The 20270-nt window shown below is 45.4% G+C and overlaps 1 protein-coding gene across 3 annotated transcripts in view; it reads right to left on the reverse strand.

Moving 5' to 3' along the window:
* FAM124A (family with sequence similarity 124 member A) overlaps positions 1-20270 on the reverse strand; it is a 325693-nt gene that overhangs the window by 159872 nt on the left and 145551 nt on the right. The gene's annotated exons all lie outside the window — the stretch shown is intronic.

The raw sequence follows: 20270 nt of genomic DNA on the forward strand, positions 1-20270 counted from the left end.
GTTTTGTGTTGTAGTCTCTTCCCAAGTTGGAACACTTTTTAATCAATCACACATTTTCTCCATCCAGTTATACAACTAATATAGAAAACCATGATTTCATGTTTGAGAGTCTAATTTCAGCTCTAACAGGGCCTTCACTGGCAATCATTAACTCCTTTCACCAACCCTCTATCGTAGATGGAAAAGGAAGACACAAATACCTGGCCCCTCCATCTTAAATTCATTTTATGGGCTCCTCCATAAGTAGATTTTGTGTCCAGAAAAAAACACTTCTTTGCCTCTGTCACCATTTCATACTAGCTTCTGTTCTGTATCCTATGCCAATTAATTTCCCTTACGTTCTTTAATAGTATCGTCAATTAACTGATGGACTATGTAGATCATCATTTCGCCTTAATTCTGCAATAAATGTGTATGGATATCTTAAAGAAGAACCTCACAACATTTAAGATTCCAGTTGGGGTGCATCTATCAAATCATGGACTGAAGCTATTTGGTCTACCCATTTTGGTGAGATTCCCTGGCTTTTGGAACTGGCTAAGAATTTAGGAGTACTCTTCAATTCAACTCCATCCATGAAATGTCAGAGCTCTTCAGTAAGGTATTAATGTCTCTTCCAAATGCAAACTGTAAGACAGTTGTGTCAATATCTTTAATTCCATACGTACCCTAAGCTACGGTGACACAGCACCTAAGATTGACTATGCCAAAACAGTTTATCTTGGTGGCCCAAAGTGTTTGATCTATCAACTACAGCTGATCCAAAATGAAGGAGCAGATCTGCTAGTGTTTTGGAAGCAACATGTAGATATTACCATGGCACTCAGTTGTCTGCACTGGCTCAAGCTGACATCTGACAGTTGCATGCATTGTTAACAGAGCTGGTACAGCGGATGCCCCACTTTGTTATCACAAACGTTTACCAATATGTCCCCACTAAAAACGTAAGATCTACATTACGCCTTTTTTCTAATCATCCCTAAAATGAAGAGAAAGCATACAGGAGGCTACATTTTGTTAAATGTGTTAGGTTCCAAAAATAGAACATCATTGCCGTTCATCTTTTTTGGTGATTTCAGATCATGTTCAGTTTAGAAAGATTTTGAACTCTCTTCTGCTCCCCTGCTAAGCATTTGTTGATTTTTTAGTAGTTTGCCTGATGACCAAGTCAAGATCATCCAAGGCTACAAAACCCTGGCAATGACACATATCACACATCTAGCCCCTTTCTCCTCTCTAAAATTTAAAATAGCCAGTTACTGCTCTAACTTGCTTGGACATTGATCCTTTGCCTTGCAGCGTATAACAAAGTTGTTTGTTTCCGAAGTCACAACAAATCTTTCTTCAACTACAGCATTTGTCTTGTCTTCCATCATTAAGAATTTGCACTGAAAAGTAAGAAACTTTGTGGCCTGATGTAGTATCTCTACTCTTGTGGCTGCCTCCTTCAAAATCACCTCTGTCATAAGCTACCTCTGCAGATCGCAGCTTGAACAAATCAAACTTTTTTCGGGTCTCGAATGGGGCATTTTGCTACCTTTTTGTGTTCCAGACACTGTCTACTCCATAATGGTTGTTGCTTTGTAGAACAACTTCTTGGGAGCTTCATGTGATCTTCAAGCATCAGCCACATAATAATCCATAGATCTGATGTCAGTCTAGCTTTTTCTGCTATCCTCTGACTTCTCTAGATTGACAATAAAAGTGATTGAACATCACTGGAACTCAGACATTTTAGTGTCGTCTTCTAGGTGGACATATTGCCTCCTGGGAAATGGTTGTATTGCAATACACGAGGAAGTATTTAACCTTTGAAAAACAAAAACATCACACATTCAATTCTTTATCTCATACAGGCATTGTATACAGAAACCATTCCTTTTTTTAAATTATTTTCTTACTGCAGAAGCCTTTTTAGGTCAAGCCTAGACAGCGCTTACGCTGTCTGGAAGATCTGTTGTATGTACTTTGTGGGATCTGGAGATCAGCCCTAGGACTTGTCTGTTTCCGTCTTTGCTTAGGACTTTTTTTCTGTTCAACTGCCTCTATTTAACTGTCTTGATAGAAAACGACCAGTAGACGTCAGTAAAATACCAGAATTGCTTTATACTTAGGGACTTTCTTTTTTTTTAACTTTTTGTGGCATCTGACTCTATTTACCTTTATTGATAGAAAACAACTAGCAGAGGTCAGTAAAATACCGGAATCACTTTATACAATAATATTTTTTTCAAATCTTGGATTTTCTGTGATATGACCACCATGGGGGCTGATTTTATATGAAAAACAGAGCTTTAGACTTAAAATTTCCCGCTGATAGGCAGTATTTCTCCCCATGTGTCCCCATACCTGGCATGTTCCGCAGTTTGGTGCTTACTTTTCCTCCATGTTAAAGAACAGTAGGTGTTTCAGCACCCAGGCTAATGTGCTGCATAGCTAAATACATATAAGGTCCCAAAGGCGAGACTGATTGCATTCCAAATGCGTGCTTATTACTTTTACCAGGACAAAAGTGCATTTAGATGGCCAACTTGTAGGTTTTTCTGTTTATACATAAGGATAGGTTGAACTCAAGATAGCCACTGAGCTACAGCCTAATGCTCTACTCTGTCCTCCTGCCTATCACAGCTCATGGCCGTCCCCGCTTCTGCTCTATTGTCCCTTCACTGTCAATTCTGCAGTGCGACTTAGAGATCCTGGCTCCTGCTCTACATCGCCTTCCTTGTTACTGTGACTCTGGTGGCCCTGACTTCTCTTCTGCTCTGTCCTTCTTGTGAGCTGTTTACTGCGGCTCACAGTAATCTTGGCATTGGTTCAGATCCACCTGCTAAGGACAGCTTCTGTGCTATGCTTGCTGGGTGACTCATTTTGCCACAATGGTGAGCACCTGGCAGCCCTTCTAGTGCACTTCCTGTGCCTCTCACCTTGTAAGCAGTGCACCCGACAGCCCCTTGCATGGTAGTGTTTATTACATGGTTATACAGTGCCAATGCATAACCTTTTGAGATACTGACAATAGTGCCTCACTAGTACCACTATTACCATTACCACCACAGCAGTCCCATTACAAACACCACCTTTACTACCACCATCACCAACATTGTCACTACTACCACAATCACCAGCAGGATTACGATCACTACTATAATTAATACAGCCACCACCACTGCCAACACTATTACCTCCATCACTACCATCACCAACAGTACCATAATCATTAGGACCACCGCCAAAATTACAACCGTTGTTAGCACAAACCATTACCATCATCACCACCACTACTACTACCATGATGATATTCTCACGTCCGGTTAAAACTAGGATTATGGAACACCGCAGCAACATACGCTGTGACAGAACAGCAACTAAAATGAGCACCCATTTCCTGTCCCACCCACATGGGGCAGATGAACTTACTTGGACAATCATCGAAAGCAACATAAACTGGTCAACGCAGAAGTTGTTTGAGACAGAACAACGATGGATCTTCCGTTTGTCTACTCAGAAGAAGGGTTTGAACGATGCCATCCCGTGGTCCGAAATTCGGACTGGACATTGAACAGCATTAGGAGTGGTCTTCCTTATGTTTCCATCAACTTGGAAACTTACATCATTCATGTACTAATCCGGTCTGTCATATACTAATCTACACTACATAACATATGTACGATACCCACATATAGATGATCTAGTCAATATGTACATTTTTGTAGAAGTATAGACAGTGCATATACATTAACAATTTTTTCCGTTTCTGCACATTCCTTGCACAGGCTACCTTTACTCTTTATGTCTTGTGCTTACTGTGTCTCATTTTCATATTACCACGCATTTGCCTTATCTCCGTGTTGACTTCTCTTGTTATGGAGTCAGGCAGTACTTTTAGGACAATATGGCGGCCGTTTGAGCTACGTCAGTGCATGCTCAGTATGTGAACGGTCTACATCTTGGATAGCATTGACAGCACTATCCACATCCGGGAGCGGGGGAGACGTTAACAGAGGAGACTTGACCCTCTTACTAATCGATGAGTTCCTTGTAACCTGCAGCACAGATTATGGGTTTGTAGTGCCCTTATTTGGGGACCGTGTACTCACGCTCGCTTCCTTAGTCATCGTGCACTTTTGTGTTAATCACCGCCGTATCTGGGCTCCTCATGACTGCTTGTACCACTGACTATTACAGCGGTCCCGATCCCGGTTGGTATTTTCCCATTTGAATAACTACCACTCATTAATTGTACCACGGCGTCCTGCGATTCTAGCGGTTACTTCCGGGTCCCTTTCCGCTTTTGGTCTTGCGGAGGCCCTGCATGTACGATTATCCCTGGCACTCCATGTTTAGATAATTAAAGACTACCCGCCTCACTCGTACTCTTTCTTTCTGGCATATTTTAATTTTAATTTTAATCTCACCCGTTCGATTCGTCCGGTAGACTCAGTGTTATTCCTGTAAGTTAACTACTTAGAGACCCAGCGGTCTGCTATTTTTACGGGTTTAATTCCGGGTCCATCACTATCCTTCTCGGGTCCATTACTGCCCCCGTATATTCCGATTTTACTGAGACGATAGGCGGTTTGCCTCGCTTACATAGCCCTACAACCGCTGACCGTCCTCCCTGAGACGGATCTTTTGTGGTGCACATTCTACCTTTTACTAAATTGTGCCTTTTCCCCTCCATATTACTGCAGTTGGCAATCTGAATAAATTATTGGGCCGACTGTTCCCTCTCCCCCATGTGGCATAACCTTCTGCAACACTAAGGTAAGATCTACTCCTCCTGGTGTGTAGTGGTTTCGTGCTGATAGGGGTTTTTAAAGTACGATTTGGATTTTGGTCTTTGGTATGCTGGCTTATGTGTATGTCCTGACTTACAATTGTTTTTCAGTACCATGGTTTTCTATTTTAACTTATAGCTCTCCTTTGTCAGAATTTTCTGTTTTAAGGGCTGCTACATTCAATATATGACCTAGATGTACTTGGGAGTATTAGTTGAAGATTATATGACTTAATACTTCTTGAAGACTTTAAACCTAGTTTTTCAGTTTATCAGCTCATGTCGCTTTTTGCTTCCCCCCCCCCCCCCACATTTTTTGTTTCCCTATTACACAGGTGGAAAGGTTGGGTTATGCCCTTCACAGGAATCTACCTGTGAATTCATGATATCCTCCTACTGAGGAGGTTTACTCCTAGTGACGTCCTATTTTGGTTTTCGTTACTACTCACCTGAGGTCCTGAAGAAGTGTCGCTCATCTTTGGAGCTTTCCTGACACGAAACATGTTGACCTAAGACATTTGAATTGCCACCTGGGTACCTTAAGTCCTGTTGTTGGCACCACTGTTTTTACCCGAGACCCAGTTCTAGTACTGAATAAATTCACTTTACAGACCTGGAAATCTTTTTTAATATCACTCAGTTACGTTATCCACACACATAGTATTAATTGCCCACAAGAATATACTTCACATACGGCTTCTCACAGATTAAAAGAACTCCACCAAAGCAGCCACCAGGCCCGTTGGATATTGCAGCGCCGGTCCGACGAGGAGCGCCCTATGATGAAGCATGACACAACCTAAAAAGGTGTGTGAGGGCATTAAAGATCTGGAAATAAGATCCCCTAGCGACAGACATCTCTAGGCACACAGTGACACCTTTCACGTATGTGCGAGTGAGAATAAAATAGAGGAACTGATAACCCTGTATATTTTTCTTTTTTTTGTGTGTATGAACATTGTGTATTTGACAGGGTTGTGTGTGTGTGTATAAGTCAAAGAGCGATGTGGCATTTGTGTGAGAGGCAATGTGAGTGTGTTCTTTCACCAGTAAAAAAAATTGCAAAGCCATGAGGTGTGGTTTTAATGTGTTAAATGTATGTAAAAAGCATTTCTTCATGCCTGTGTCGGCATGGCTTGCCAAATTAAATACAGGCCTATTGGTTTTGTCAATGTGTGTTTATAAAATGAAAGTAGAGCTGCTTCTTTCATGAGGATGGAATAATAACACAAGCAAACAGCGAAATGAGTAGTCCAGATACAAAGTACCACCAGTAGGCATTTTCGTGAGTACATCTGCACAGAGACCATCAGAGCTGACAGCTCAGATATTTCCATTTTAAGTATTGGTGGTCTCAAATGCATTTGGCTCCACTTTCCCACTCACTGTCAAGTCAAGTTTATTTATTTCAAAGAATTATTTTTATAGAAACAATGAATGTTTATAAAAGCACACAGAAACAGACAAAATCTTCATACAAAGAATTCCTGAAGGTGGCCCTGATTAGTGTTGTATGTACACATCATAAGATTACACACTGAATCACATTACTTTTCAGAACATAATTAATAGGGGTGGACGATATATTTCGCTCCGCCAGCAGAATTGGTAGAATTTTGGCCACTCCGCAGTATGCTTATAATGCGGAGTTCGGGTAAAATTCCACCAACCGGCGCATGGTGGAGTTTTTTCTTGCGTGTGGTGGCAAGCGCGAGTGAGATTTGGCACCCCTAGTGATAATTTTAGGTTGCTAGGAGGGCACTGGTGAGCTTACTCCAATCCGCATTGGTCAGAAACCTGGCAAATCAACTGAAGAAGATGCACCCTCTGGCGAGCCGCGTGGTGCAGTTCATGCTGAGTTTTCAACACGAAATGAGCTTGCGGCACTACATCACAGCGCAAGCAGGGCGACTTGCCTATTTCTGCCTGTTCACGGAATTCTCAAGAATCTCACTACGTTTTTTTGTAACTCTGCAGAATTTTGGGGAGTGAATCTCTCCGAGTTCTACCAAGGCCAAATTAATAACAATCACAAAAGCAAAAACAACAAGCATTGGCATAGCCAATAGGTCTCGCCTTTGAGACCTTATAAGTGTTTAGCCACGCAACAGTTGCATAACTAAATACTTTTAAGGTCCCAAAAGCGAGACCTATTGGCTATGCCAAGCGGGCGTGCGGCTGCGAAAGTGATCGCGATCGAGATCAAACATCAAAGCGGCCGTGAAATGAAAGTAATCGCGGTCAAGCGCGGCGGGCACGCTCGCGCACATGCACTGTAGCTCTAGGCTGGCCTGGTAGCACTTTTTGGAGCCCTCTCAATAAGTCTCGCCAGACCAGCGCATGCGCTGGGTCATGCGAGACCTAAAAAGTGCACTGTACTTCAGATAAATAATCCAAGCAGTTAAAATTCTATTCAATATTACAATAAATGACCATAAAAATATCCCTCAACCCAAACTCTGAGCAGGTTAATGCTTCTGTCTTTGAATGGACTCTGTACCTTTTGAAAATAGGGTGAAGGCTCAGTTTTCTTAATTCTTTTAAATATAAAAATCGAGGAGTAAGTGAGTTACACTGTAATTCACATCAAGAGCACATCGGCGAAGGCCTTGGTTTTTGGTAAATTCTATTCCGCTGAAAGGGGATTCTCCACATCGGATCAACACCAATGGGAATGTGTAAAATTTGATCTCTGATTATCTTATTGGAAATATTTGATAAATAGTGGAAAACCCCTGGGTCTCCAAGGTTTTCAAAGGAGTGCATTACAGATTTTTTTGCACAGCAAGTAGGCCCTATCTGCCGATAGGTTAAGTACTATTGCAGTTTTGGTGAGTATGTTTTATACCTTTCCAATTTTCATTGATTTATCATGATTAGACACATCAAATTTAAACTGAGAATTGCTGGCAAATTTAACAATTTGATGTGAAAGAAGGTCTAGGTGATATTGAGAGCTTCTCACTATTTGTACAGTTAAATTATGGAATTTTCCTCCTTCTTTAAAAGAGAAGACAAAAACCTCAGGGCACGGGTTTTTGCTAATAAATTCCAGGCGATCGAGCTTAATTTAAGCTGCTAGGCTTGGATAATAGAGTTTTGGTGAACAGAGAATAACTTCTTCAAACACACTTTTTTCACACTATCTCAACTTACTCTATTGTTGAGGCATAATAATTCTGCCCACTATAGAGCTTGAGGGATCAGTTCACCTTGTATCGCTTTATTCAGTGCATCCACTGCTAATCTCTCATATTGAGCATCAAACCTCTTTAAGACATTAACAGTTGTCATTAGAGAGGTTTTTAGCACGCTAAAGTGCTTGTCCCATCGCGGATTGCCAGAGAAGTAAAGGTCCAAATACTTGTATACCTTGGCCTGCTCTAGGGGACATTATTAAGAAATCAAACAAACTTCTTAAGTTTTTTGAGAAAAATAAGGTCTTAGTTTTATCTATTTTAATCATAAGCGTGTTGCTTCCACAGTGTGCATAAAGAGTGTTATGTTTTTGCTGCACGCTGATTGGAGTATAGTTCATGAGGACGAGGTCATCGGCATACACTAGGCTCGGGACTATTTTGAACTCAAATTTTTGGGGAGAAGGAATTTGTTAAGGATAGTTTGCTTAGTTGGGGATAGAGGTAACTGATGAACAATGGGCATACTGTTGCCTTCAAACTGCACAAATCTCCGCTAGTTGTAGGTTACGGGTGATACACTGCAAATGTATTCATTGTTTGTATTACACACCTGTCAAAAAATATAGATTTAAATTAACTGACAATGATGGCTGCGAGAGATGTGGGAGGTCAGGAGCGGGATTTTTACATCTGGCATGGGACTGCCCAAAAGTACAGGAGTTTTGGGAACAAATATTCGGGGCACTAGAGGCCATGACAAATAGCACATTAGAAAGAACTCCCTTAGTGGCACTTCTGGGCTATACAGCACAGCTACCTAAATCCTATCGGAAACTGCTTGCCATCTCACTTCTGCTGGCCAAGCAACGGGTGGCCTGCAGGTGGGAAAGGGGGCGGGCCCCGAAGTTCAAGGATTGGTTGACAGACTTACTTTATTGCCAGGAGCAACTGACTGCTTATGCTGAGACACTTCCCCGGGCCTCTCGGCCAAAGGACATATGGGGGCCTCTCCAGACCTACGTACTCAGGAGGGACTCAGATGAGCCGGAAACCCCTCTCTTGCGACATGATACTTGATTGTTTTGCATATAGGGCTTTTCGTCCCACACAGGTATACCAGTTCTAGGCTGTAGAAATGGGTCATGCTACTCACTGTTATGTTGGACTCCTGGAGAGCAGTTCCACATTGTCACTGCTGCTTCCACGAAAGGATAGGCAGGCGTAAACGGAAAGAAACAAAAGGTTCTTTTTGAGACTCGCAGTCCCTGGGGTCATACGACTGGGCTGTTGTTATATATGTGCAGTATTGTACCATTGATGTTCCAAAGGTGCCGTCAGTATCTCAGACTTGATTATGCAATTTGCTTTGCCTACGTATTGTATAAGGAGGTATCATCAAATGTATTAGTATTGCGGGGTGGTTTAGCGGTGTACAATGCCAGACAAATGCAAGTTTACGTACGGTGATCGAAAGCGGTCATGTTGTTACCCATGTGAAAAGTAAAAGGTTTAAAAAAAAAAAAAAAGGATAGTTTGCTTAGAAAGTTGGAGATGAAGAGACTAAAAAAGAGGGGATAGAACACATCCCTGACGCAATCCGTTATTAACAGGAATTCGATCTGATATGGTCACTTTTGTTCTAGGTCTACCTGGACCCAGTTTTGTAAGTGGAGCTTTTGGATTAATGGCAAGAGATCTGAGGGAATATTATTGTCCTTTAATTTCTGCCACAATATTGCACAATCGATCAGGTCAAAGGCGGCTCGGAATTCAATAAAGCAACAACATAGCTTGCTGACTGAAAGGACCGTCTTGCCCTGCTGCTGCCCAATGGTCCAGGCAGTAGTCCACCATAGAGTAGTTTTTCCTAAAGCTCCCTGCTTTCTTGGGATGATGCCATGGATGTCAATTGGGGGTAGTCAGGGGTCGCAGCTGTGACTTCTAGCTTTTTCCCTGATACTCCTGGCACTTCCATTGCGAGCCCTGGCCTCAGAGGGGGCAAAATGTTTCCTCCCCTGAACCCAGGGGTCACAAAGGAAGTCCCAGGAGGAGCAGGGAGCAAGCTAGAGGTCACATCGGCGACCCCTGACTACCCCCAAATGATGTCCATGAATGATGCCTGCTTCAAAAGCCCACCTTTCAAGATGAAGTAGTAGGGTTTTAGCATACATTTTCAAGGTAGCATCTAGAAGGGAATAAGTTGCTCACTGTAACTTCACCCTAGAATCCCAAGAATCATTCTTTTGTGTATAAGTTTCTAAAATGAATACCAGACATTTTGGTTTTAGTTACTTCTCTGAACTTCAACTTCTTTTCTTTACCTCTTTTGCCAATAATTGCCAAAAATCCCTAGAGTTGTTCTTTAGTATAGACTGTCGTGTCCTTTCAGTTCACTGCAAAAGATGTACTTCTTTTGATACAAGTACACATTTTTAAATTCCTGTGCACATGCTTTATCTGAAGAGCAGCCCAGGTTAGGGAAATAAGATTACTGTCCCTTACTGATCTAATCACCTGAAGAGCAGCTTTATGTTTCTAAATATCACTAACATCAAAGCATGCTAGCTGGATGATAGTGCGCTTGCTACCATGCCTGTGGTGTCTCCTAGGTTTTCTTCTTGAGTTTTTCCCAAAAGCACCTGTATTAGATTTTCTTGGTTTTGCATAAATAAATGTACCCTTTGGGCTCTTTCCTAGTCATTGTTTGCCTTAGAACCCGAATATATCTGAGCACACTGTCAGCTCCGACGCAGGTCACTTTATAGAAATAATGAATTCCGGTCATCTGACTTTTGAACCTTAGGAATCTGTGAATTCATTTTTGGGAGCCCAATTTACTAAATGTTGCAACAATTGAGTCAGTGATCATCAGGAATATTGCCGGCTCCACTTGTTGGTTTAAAAGAGTGGGAGGAGTTTTATGAGTATGCAAAGCTGTAAGTTGAACATACTGACCAATGTAATGCCTTGGTGAAAGACCAAGAGCACACAGCTGAGTAGACCTCCCAGGTTACTTACTTTAAGCGCGGTGGGTGGAGGTGTTCAATTGTTTCAAGGACGGTTGAAAGACAGGAAAATCAGGCTTCCCTCCTCGACGTTCCAAAATATCAGTAAATTTTGTTTAGATAGAGGAAGCTTTCCTACAACAGGTGAAATATGTGATCCCAATAGCTTAACAATACAATCTGAAGACACAGGCAGTAGCCCAAAGATAAACAATGACCCAGACCTCACAATACCACAAGGGGTGAAATGCGTGTTGGGTAGCTAGGACATGTATAATCTATCAAACTAATTGTAGGAAGGTGGATATCTGACTATGGTTACCCCCAACTTTTTGCCTAGTGTCTAGCTGGTTTTTCGACTTAGTTGGCCTGAGATCCTGCCATTCAGGGTCTCAGGCTGTCTGCTCTCTCTGTAAAATGGACTCCATGTACCCTAGGTACATAACCAATTGGTAAGGATCACCTTATTGGACCCTGTACAGTGTACCCTAGGTACCCAGGGCATAGGTGTACCCTAGGCCTCCCAGGGGCTGCAGCATGTATTATGCCACCCCTGGTCTGGCCTTCCAATCAGACACAACTGGCTGATCACTCAGCTGGGGCAAGGTCGTGTAATCACCCCTTGCTTAGGTGTAGTATTCCTATACCTACCTTATATATAGACACATGTGTACCTATCAGTCACTCCTATGGCAGGCCTTAACAATCCTGGAGGCAGAGTGCTTGGTAACATGTGAGATGGTGCTCTAGCATGAGCTGAGCCTGTCTGCAGCTTTCGGAACCATGTCCTTATAGCTGTTCTATGATATAGCCTACCATATACTCTTAAAGTGCCTTATAATCTTAAACGGTTATGGTAACTATGGTTTGGCTTTATCAAAACATGTCGTGTAAGGTGTCTAACACTTTGGAATAATACCCCCATACCATTTATGGTGATGAGGATATTATTCCTCCCTTCTAGAGGGAGAGACATGTTAAAATCCTACTTTGCTGTTTAACTCTAACCAAAGCCTCAGCATCACAAAATGGATGCTGCTGCCACAGACACAAGTCTGACCTCCTGCTGCTGGGAGTGATCCCAGCCAGGGAGGCCTGGACAATAGGTTTCCTGCTTGGGGAGGTGCTAGCACCTCCCCAGACAGCCTTTAGTGTATTGGGGCAGGGTGGGCTGAAAGGAATGAGACATGCCTGGGGCACACAAGGTGTTCCTTGCATAGTCCAGTTCAAACCGGCGCTGGGGCACTCCAGCCCCAGCTCTGGCGCGAAACTGGACAAAGGGAAGTGGGTGTAACCACCCCCTCCCAGGTCCCACCCATAAGGCGTGACCTAGCAGGTATCCCAGCCCCCCAGATTAGTATAAGAGTGGGAGTTGGGCCTCAAGACTTTAGATTATCCTGAACCTGCAAAACTGAACAGAAACTCTGGACCTTCGACATTCGACGAAAGAAGAAGACTGAAGAATCTCCCTTGTAGCCAAGGAGTGGCTACCCTGTGCAAACAGGCACCATCAAGTGACTACCCTTTGCTTTGTGAAACGTTCGACGAGGAACCGACTGCAGAGCCCGACCAGAGCCTTGATTTCCAGACTTCTCCGACCCTCATCCACATCTGCAGCAGAGCTGAGATCCGTGGAGGCGACGAGCGACGTGGGACCGGCTACCTGGGAAAAGTGGCTAGTAACTTACAGCGCAGCTTCTGAGGTACCCTCGAAGTTGTGCACCGGGGATTGAGAAGCCCCAACCCCAAGCACCATCTGCACCGAAGACCAGCCCCCCACACTCCACGAGTCCTGCGTGGGGCCCTTCAGCATTTTCCTGCTTGCCGCGTCTGTCCGGTTGCTTGCCCGCTGGCTAGTGGCCTTTGTGACGACGCTCCCTGAAATCTTCTGCGCTGGTTTGGCTCCTCCAGACTGGCTCCCGCTTCTCTGCAAAGAAGAAGCACCCCAGACCTTCCTGGTCTGCACCAGAAGCAAGTCCCTTGTTCTTCGTGGGTTCCGCTTGCCAAGGCTTGGTGAGTCCTAGTCCAACTTCGACGCCGCCGACAGCAAGAGCCTTCGTGGGACAGCTCGCCTCCTGGTCCTGGTCGTCCTCGACGCTTCCTGGTCCTCCTGGCTGCAGCGACAAGCTTCACCTTCACCTGCAACTCTTCACGACATCGCCTGGTTCCTTCCTGGTTCCACGTGGTCACTGGCTAGTGACCTTGACTCTGTCCCCTCTGCTTGCAGGTTTCTTCTCTTCTTGATCCCAGCCTTGGGATCCTCCGGACACTCTCTCCTGACTGCCTGTCAGCATCTTTCTTCAGGCATCCATAGGAGTCGACGACGAAAACGACGCATCTTCACCCCTATGCACCCGCAGCCTGTGGGCTAGGTAACTTGGGTACTCCGGTGCTCATCAGGATAGTGACTATCCTAGTGTCTAGTTTTCAAGTCTCAACTTCCTAGCTACTCCGGAAGTGTCCTAAATCTATCTATTTCTAAACTGTAACATTGCTATTGACTTTTACGCATTACGCGTGAGTGTTTCCACTCTGCACACGAATCCCGTGGGCCTCCCACTTCCTAACTAACGCTAGTGTAGTGTAGCCCCAGCGATTCCCTAGGCCTAGGCCTATTCTATTTCCGTGACAGTGGTTCTTATACCACTTATTTAGTATATGGTTTGCGTGGCCCCTAGGGCCTAACTGTATTACTTACCTGTGTGACTTACTGTATGCATTAATAAGACTGTGTTGTACTTACCTCTAAACTCATAAAGAGTGCTGAGGGTTTGCTTAGAATAAATACACTTTATTTTATATATATATCTGTTGTGGTGTCCTTTCATTTGGTATTCAAGGGATTATATATGGTATCACAGCTGGCTTCACATGCCATTCAGAGTTTAGCCTAAGACTGCTCTTGTCCATGCTACCACTAGGATAGCTGGTCTATAAGGTTGACTTTACAACCAATCACCATAAGGGTATTTGGACTGATATAAGGTGTACACTATAACTAGTGACATCATACATCAGGCCAACTTCTCACATTGGTGAGCAGCGGTTGGGATCTGAGCTTGCTGTTGTAATACCATTGTAATCTTGAGATACTAAATTGAAAGACCACACAGATATTGTCTAGGTACATATAACATAGATTATTATACTTAAGTCCTACTGGACTTGGTAGTTGTAGGTTGAAGGGAGTAACACACCCTGACTACAACTACTAGAGAGGTTTAGTAGAAACAACTAGTGTAGGTAGGTGCACACACCACACCCTCACTAGATCATGCCTCTGGGAGAAGATCAAGTAGATGCTCTCTCAGGAGGGGCAGGTCTGCAGAAGACCCCCTCTAGGTATGATACCTTAACATTCCAGGAGATGAGACAATTGTGTACCTCCAGAGGAATAAAACAGGGTGCAAACCCTACCCTTAGACAGCTAGTGGAGCTTCTGGAGGCCTATGATGCTGAAAGAGCTGCCAGGGATGGTGCCATAGCTGTAGATAGGGGTCTACCCACCACAGATGAGTCAGATGGGACTTCAGAGGAAGAGGTAGACAGCCAGGGCCAAGTAGGAAGACTTAGCCAGGCTAACCTAAGCTTACATGGGAGTTTGCATGGGGTCCCCCCATACAGACCCCCAAGTAGGCTTTCACAGAGAAGCAGGAGGGACAGATCCCCTTCAAGGGAATCCATCCACTCCCATGTCTCTAGCATCTCTAATGCTTCCTCTCACAGGGGAATGACTTCACCTGAGAGAAAGGAGCATAAAGCCAGAATGAGGGAAGCTAATCTGAGGATTCAGAGGGAAGAAATTGCCCTTGCCAAAGAGAAGCTTGCTCTGGCTAGAGAGCAAAAATTGTGTGGGCCAGAACCCACTGGTGGCAGCAACATTCCTAGAGATAGGGATAGGTCTTATGACCATAGAAACCTAAGCAAGATAGTCCCCCCATATCAGAATGGGGATGACATCCACAAATGGATGACTGCTTTGGAGAGGGCCTGCAAAGTACAGCAGGTACCCCAAAGTCAGTGGGCAGCTATCTTGTGGCTCTCCTTTTCTGACAAAGGTAGAGACAAGCTCCTCACAGTCAGTGATGAGGATGCAAACAATTACAAAGTCCTGAAGAGTGCTCTGATAGATGGGTTTGGCTTAACCACTGAGCAATATAGGTTGTTGTTCAGAGACACCCAGAAGACACAGACACAGGACTGGTCTGATTTTGTGGATTGTGCCACTAAGGCTTTGGAAGGTTGGTTAAATGGCAGCAAGGTGCAGGACTATACAGGATTGTACAACTTGATTATGAGGGAGCAGATCCTTAGTAATTGTCAGAGCCAGCTTCTCCATCAACACCTGGTAGACTCAGATTTGACCTCTCCCCAAGAATTGGGAAAGAGGGCAGATAAATGGGTCAGGACCAGGATTAGGCCTAAAAATCAGGGTGGTGACCAAAAGAAAGATACCACCAAGCCTCAAGAGAAGGGTGGGGATAAAGCAAAAGAGAAATCTTCCTCAGGGCCCCAAAACTCCACACAGGGTGGTGGGTCCCAAGCTCCCTCCTCTACCACAGTTAAAAAGCCTTACTGCCATGTGTGTAAAACACCTGGGCATTGGAAAACTGACAGCAGTTGTCCACAGGCTAAAAACAAAACTGTTCCTCCAACTACTCCTGTCACACCACCTATTACTGTCAGCAGTAATCCCCCAGGTGGTGGGAGTGCCCCCAAAAATTTGGTTGGGTTTTCTTGGGGAACACAGGGGGACTCTGGCTTAGCCAATTCCCCTACAGCAGCTACTCTTGTCTGTGATGGTGGCATGGGGTTCGCCAACTTCACTGCCTGTCCCAACACTTTGGGTAGGTACAGACAGGAACCCTACATCAATGGTAGAAAAGCTGAGGCCTACAGAGACACTGGAGCTAGCATCACTATGGTGGCCCATAGGCTAGTTCCCTCTGAGCAGCTTTTGCCTGGTTTCTCATACCAGGTAACTAACATTGATGGCAAACAGAACAGTCATCCCATGGCAGAGGTATGTCTCAGCTGGGGAGGGGTCACTGGCCCTAAAAGGGTGGCAGTGTCTCCAACCTTGCCTGTGGACTGCTTACTGGGGAATGACTTAGAACTCTCAGCTTGGGCTGGAGTTGAACAAGACACCCATTCTAAAATGGTAGGCCTTTCCAAAAAGGGTAGTGGGGTTGTGCCAGTCACAACCCCTGTCCAAGTAGCTTTCCTCCCTGAAAAGGTTGGAAGGGCAGTGGTAGCCACAGCCCAGGCACAGACAGACTTCCCTGTAGAAATTGGCAGAGCTGTGACAGTCACAGCTCAAACACAAACTGAGTGCCTTCCTGAAAAGGTTGGCAAGGCTGTAATGGTCTCAGCCCACACTCAGACTGATATAGGTGTAGTGAAGCCTGGAACTATGGATCACTCCACACAAACAGAGAGTAGTGGGGAGGAAGAAAAGTCTCCCTCTCCCCAGACATTAGGAAAAGGTCAGCCTCCTCAGGGATCTGACCTCACCCCTTGTGAAGGAACTGCCCCAGAGGTAGCCAGGCCTGGCCTGGCAGAGCCTCTGATGTCAGTGGCCCCTTCCAAGGTGGGACCCAGTCTGGTGCAGGTAGCCTGCCTCTCTCTACCCTGCCTCAGTCAGCCCAGGGCTGCAGAGGTCAGGGAGGCCAGTGGACCCCAAGAGGGCCCCTGTCCACAAGAACCCCCCCTTCAAAAGAATGAGGATTGCCTGGTTAGTTGCCCTAGCCAGGTGATGGGTAAAAACATTCCTGAGGGATCCCCTTCACAGGTAGTTAGGGACCTCCCCCAGAGGGATTCTGTTGGGCACAGGCAAACATGGGACCTTAGGGCCCCAAACCTGACCTGTCCCTCCAGTAAGCCCACAAAAGGGACCCAGCCTCCAGCTTTAGGTAGCCAGAGGCTGACCCTGAGAGCACAGTGCAACTCAGTTAGAGAAAGAAAGGCATCCATGGTGGAGGATGATTGGAGGAAGCTGAGGCCTCACTTTGGGGACACTCACTTCAGTACTCCATCTCAACACCAGCCTTTTACTTTGCAAAGACACACCAAAGGTAGAGATTCCCTATGGTGGAGACCCTATGATATCTTTAGGATGAGGGATTGCTTAGTGGACCATGAGACAGGGGGTAACCATGCCAGTGCTGGTTCTTCCTTATATGGCCACTCAGGCAATAGAGGCTTACCTTGTAAAGGCCAGCCTTATCTCCTTTCGTTTGGGGGGGGGTTGTGTAGGAAGGTGGATATCTGACTATGGTTACCCCCAACTTTTTGCCTAGTGTCTAGCTGGTTTTTCGACTTAGTTGGCCTGAGATCCTGCCATTCAGGGTCTCAGGCTGTCTGCTCTCTCTGTAAAATGGACTCCATGTACCCTAGGTACATAACCAATTGGTAAGGATCACCTTATTGGACCCTGTACAGTGTACCCTAGGTACCCAGGGCATAGGTGTACCCTAGGCCTCCCAGGGGCTGCAGCATGTATTATGCCACCCCTGGTCTGGCCTTCCAATCAGACACAACTGGCTGATCACTCAGCTGGGGCAAGGTCGTGTAATCACCCCTTGCTTAGGTGTAGTATTCCTATACCTACCTTATATATAGACACATGTGTACCTATCAGTCACTCCTATGGCAGGCCTTAACAATCCTGGAGGCAGAGTGCTTGGTAACATGTGAGATGGTGCTCTAGCATGAGCTGAGCCTGTCTGCAGCTTTCGGAACCATGTCCTTATAGCTGTTCTATGATATAGCCTACCATATACTCTTAAAGTGCCTTATAATCTTAAACGGTTATGGTAACTATGGTTTGGCTTTATCAAAACATGTCGTGTAAGGTGTCTAACACTTTGGAATAATACCCCCATACCATTTCTGGTGATGAGGATATTATTCCTCCCTTCTAGAGGGAGAGACATGTTAAAATCCTACTTTGCTGTTTAACTCTAACCAAAGCCTCAGCATCACAAAATGGATGCTGCTGCCACAGACACAAGTCTGACCTCCTGCTGCTGGGAGTGATCCCAGCCAGGGAGGCCTGGACAATAGGTTTCCTGCTTGGGGAGGTGCTAGCACCTCCCCAGACAGCCTTTAGTGTATTGGGGCAGGGTGGGCTGAAAGGAATGAGACATGCCTGGGGCACACAAGGTGTTCCTTGCATAGTCCAGTTCAAACCGGCGCTGGGGCACTCCAGCCCCAGCTCTGGCACGAAACTGGACAAAGGGAAGTGGGTGTAACCACCCCCTCCCAGGTCCCACCCATAAGGCATGACCTAGCAGGTATCCCAGCCCCCCAGATTAGTATAAGAGTGGGAGTTGGGCCTCAAGACTTTAGATTATCCTGAACCTGCAAAACTGAACAGAAACTCTGGACCTTCGACATTCGACGAAAGAAGAAGACTGAAGAATCTCCCTTGTAGCCAAGGAGTGGCTACCCTGTGCAAACAGGCACCATCAAGTGACTACCCTTTGCTTTGTGAAACGTTCGACGAGGAACCGACTGCAGAGCCCGACCAGAGCCTTGATTTCCAGACTTCTCCGACCCTCATCCACATCTGCAGCAGAGCTGAGATCCGTGGAGGCGACGAGCGACGTGGGACCGGCTACCTGGGAAAAGTGGCTAGTAACTTACAGCGCAGCTTCTGAGGTACCCTCGAAGTTGTGCACCGGGGATTGAGAAGCCCCAACCCCAAGCACCATCTGCACCGAAGACCAGCCCCCCACACTCCACGAGTCCTGCGTGGGGCCCTTCAGCATTTTCCTGCTTGCCGCGTCTGTCCGGTTGCTTGCCCGCTGGCTAGTGGCCTTTGTGACGACGCTCCCTGAAATCTTCTGCGCTGGTTTGGCTCCTCCAGACTGGCTTCCGCTTCTCTGCAAAGAAGAAGCACCCCAGACCTTCCTGGTCTGCACCAGAAGCAAGTCCCTTGTTCTTCGTGGGTTCCGCTTGCCAAGGCTTGGTGAGTCCTAGTCCAACTTCGACGCCGCCGACAGCAAGAGCCTTCGTGGGACAGCTCGCCTCCTGGTCCTGGTCGTCCTCGACGCTTCCTGGTCCTCCTGGCTGCAGCGACAAGCTTCACCTTCACCTGCAACTCTTCACGACATCGCCTGGTTCCTTCCTGGTTCCACGTGGTCACTGGCTAGTGACCTTGACTCTGTCCCCTCTGCTTGCAGGTTTCTTCTCTTCTTGATCCCAGCCTTGGGATCCTCCGGACACTCTCTCCTGACTGCCTGTCAGCATCTTTCTTCAGGCATCCATAGGAGTCGACGACGAAAATGACGCATCTTCACCCCTATGCACCCGCAGCCTGTGGGCTAGGTAACTTGGGTACTCCGGTGCTCATCAGGATAGTGACTATCCTAGTGTCTAGTTTTCAAGTCTCAACTTCCTAGCTACTCCGGAAGTGTCCTAAATCTATCTATTTCTAAACTGTAACATTGCTATTGACTTTTACGCATTACGCGTGAGTGTTTCCACTCTGCACATGAATCCCGTGGGCCTCCCACTTCCTAACTAACGCTAGTGTAGTGTAGCCCCAGCGATTCCCTAGGCCTAGGCCTATTCTATTTCCGTGACAGTGGTTCTTATACCACTTATTTAGTATATGGTTTGCGTGGCCCCTAGGGCCTAACTGTATTACTTACCTGTGTGACTTACTGTATGCATTAATAAGACTGTGTTGTACTTACCTCTAAACTCATAAAGAGTGCTGAGGGTTTGCTTAGAATAAATACACTTTATTTTATATATATATCTGTTGTGGTGTCCTTTCATTTGGTATTCAAGGGATTATATATGGTATCACAGCTGGCTTCACATGCCATTCAGAGTTTAGCCTAAGACTGCTCTTGTCCATGCTACCACTAGGATAGCTGGTCTATAAGGTTGACTTTACAACCAATCACCATAAGGGTATTTGGACTGATATAAGGTGTACACTATAACTAGTGACATCATACATCAGGCCAACTTCTCACACTAATCACTTGGATTGATGTGATTAAATCATACTATCACAACAACCAGTGTATGAGCTATCAATATGATTACTATGAGGATTCAGTGAAGGATCTAAACTGAGAAAACTGTGTTGAAAAATACTGGACACCACTATTAATGATTTTCACACGCATATTTGAAATTGTAGTCTGCAGAAGAGGAACTAGCCAGAGTAATAGCCAGCTTGAATTTGGCATTAATTGGGACAGGGTGCTATTACCATAGACAATCCTCCTTTGATTGACTCCTATGGAATTGCAACCACCTCTTACGTGGATGACACCTCGTTGATCCTTTCACTTGGGAGGGGGTCTCCTGACCCTGAACTGAATTTTC

Source organism: Triturus cristatus, chromosome 8, assembly GCF_964204655.1.
Source record: "Triturus cristatus chromosome 8, aTriCri1.1, whole genome shotgun sequence".
Classification (NCBI taxonomy): domain Eukaryota; kingdom Metazoa; phylum Chordata; class Amphibia; order Caudata; family Salamandridae; genus Triturus; species Triturus cristatus.